Raw genomic sequence first — 2,897 nt, forward strand, 5'->3', positions numbered from 1 at the left:
TTTCACTAACACTCCTATTGCCTCTTTCTTCAAGAATAATTGAAAGGCTTTATCAGTCTCAGCTGCCTTAATCAGCACTTACACAATTTGAAATTTGTCTCCTAATTTCCCTGTAAATAGAGTTCATAGGCTTTAAAATCCTGCCATGTTTTTTACCAGATTTGAAATTGAATTATTTTTAATATTCTTATATTTGAAAAAGTTCACCTTTAGAGGTGAATGTCACTCCGATAAGAGGTAAAAAGAAGTATTTTGAAATAACCAATTTGCTATTACCTTAATTTGTATGAACATGATTTACTGAGGCCACCTGAGTATCACAAATTTTAATAACAAGTAATATCTCATGAAGCACCCCAACTTTCATTTCAGTAATGAAGTCAGTTCAGTGAGAGTCAGAGATAAGATGAAGAAATAAGAATAGGAGATAGTATAAGAGGAGGAAAACAATATCTAACAGTTTGTTCATAATATAAGTCAAAATGAACTGAAGTCAAAGCAGGTAAATTGAGGAGGCTAAATCCAAATGGACTTACCCATAAATATTATATTAATATTGGGAGAAAAAAACCCCTCATTCTATTTATATTAAAAGAAGCATGTGCATATTACTAAATCCAATATAAAAGTTAAATAAAGTCTCAAGTTAAAATCTATTCTTTCTAGATCCTCTTTAACCTGATCTCCACATATCTGTTCAACTGAATTGATTAGTCAATTCTCAATTTAAATGTAACCTGCTGAGGAAGGCCTTCTTTGAACTCTCAGTGCAAAGTAGCCCATGAGTCTCCATCTAGCTCATCTGTTTTATTCCTTATAGCATTTTTCACTCTCAAATGTTTTCTTGTATATTTATTTTTCATGTATTTATCATCTCCTGCTCCACTTACCTCAATAAGTTATAAACTCCAGACGAATGGAAACTTGTGTATCTTTTCTGTGCTGTTTTCTCTGCATCTAGACACATCCTGGTGCCCAGTTTATAAATAATAGAAATGACATGGACATTTCAGACTGGTGGCCATGTGCCCCCAGATTTTCCACTTGCACAATTTTCTGCAAATGGGACCTCATTTCAATAAATTGGCTATTTTTAGTATTTAAGAAGCTAATAACTTTATCATTTTTTTCTGTTATATTTGATCATTTTACCAACAATCATTAATTTTAAAAGTTTGTAAGTTGTATATTTTGTTTCCAGTGTGATCTAGTCATGGAGATAACTTTGCTCCTTCTTTCCGTATGTTTTCTGTTTTTTTTCATGTAAACTGTTTCACTGGTTGTTTGATTAGCCAGGACCTTCCCAACATTATTATGCAATAATGATGACAATGAGAAGTCTCCTTTGTTTCTGAAATTAATAGGAATATCTCTACTAATTTAAAATAATGTAGGCTGATTAACGATTTAGGAGCTATTCTGTATCATGGTTAATGTTTAATGGAATTACATTTTATTCAATCAAATATCTTTAAAATGGTGAATTTGATTGCCAGTACTTGTATTTGGTATTTTCACATTTATGTAACTGAGATAAATGTGTAATATACTTATTTTCTTGTTATCCGTTTCAGGTTTTGACATCAAGTATTTAGTTTTTAAAATTTTTTCTTATCATTTCTAGGCTCTAGAATAAAGAAATAACTAACTGGTAATTTTCTTATTTGAAAATTTAAAAACAAGCTATTATTTAAAATAACATGTTGGCCTAGAGCTATGTTTGAAGATTTTTTTTTGTAATATTTACAATTTATTTAATGGTTACTTGCATGTATGGGTTGTCTATTTAAAGTTGTAGAACTGAGAAATGTGGATTTTACCAGAAGATTTCCCAGTTCATCCTAATTTATAAAATAATTAAGAATTATGCATTCTAATCTTTTATAACAATTTTGTCAAATGATTTTGTTAGAAATAGTACAGTTATTGGGAGCACAGTTTATAGAAGAGTCAAGGAGAAAGGTACTACATTGAAATTCCATCTTTGATACATTAACTTTGTGATAATAGTAAATTAACCTCCATACTTCAGTGATCACAATAAACACGTCAGAATTTTGCTTTGAGTAATAACTGAAATACTATACCAAGCTACAGAGAAAACACACAATGCATCCTTCCTATTTATTGTGATGATTATTATTATGATCATTTCCCTCAATTTTATTTGCAGGAAGTATTTTTGTTTCACACTTCTAGCATTTTTTTAAAAAATATTTCTATTATCTTCCTCTTTTATAATAAATTAATTTCTACTTTTTCTTTTATTTTCTTTAAGTGTGTTTTCTCTTTCTAATTTATTAAATTGAATGCTTGGCTTATTTCCATTTTTTTCTTATTATAACAATATTCCGAGGCTGCAACTTTGTCTCTGCATACCATCTTGGTTAAATCTCATGACTTAAAATGTACTAATTTCATTATTTTCTAAATATGTATCTGTTAATTTTTATTTCTTTTTTTGTTTTTTAAATTTATTTTAATTAGTTTCAATTATATAGTACATTGTTTAGACATTTCTATAGTTTATAATACGATCTCTCTAATTGCTCCTTCTCTCCTCTGGTTTCCCACCTAGCCAATATATTAATGCTAACTACATTTCCTATGCTGTCTCCCATTCCCCGTGACCATCCATCAACTACTAATTTGTACTTCCTTAACCCTTCACCCTATTCTCCTAGCTCCCCAACCACCCCTCCCCTCTGTCTGTCACCAAATTGTCCACTATATTTGTGAGTCTGTTTTTGATTAGTTTGTTCTTTTTGTTCCTCAGTTTTCACATATAAGTGAAATCATATGGTATTTATCTTTCTCTGTCTGACTTATTTCACTCAGCATAATAACCTCTAGGTCCATCCATGTCATTGCAAATGGTAGGATTTCATTTTTTTTAC

This window comes from Pteropus alecto, unplaced genomic scaffold (assembly GCF_000325575.1).
Source record: "Pteropus alecto unplaced genomic scaffold, ASM32557v1 scaffold3, whole genome shotgun sequence".
Taxonomy (NCBI): Eukaryota; Metazoa; Chordata; class Mammalia; order Chiroptera; family Pteropodidae; genus Pteropus; species Pteropus alecto.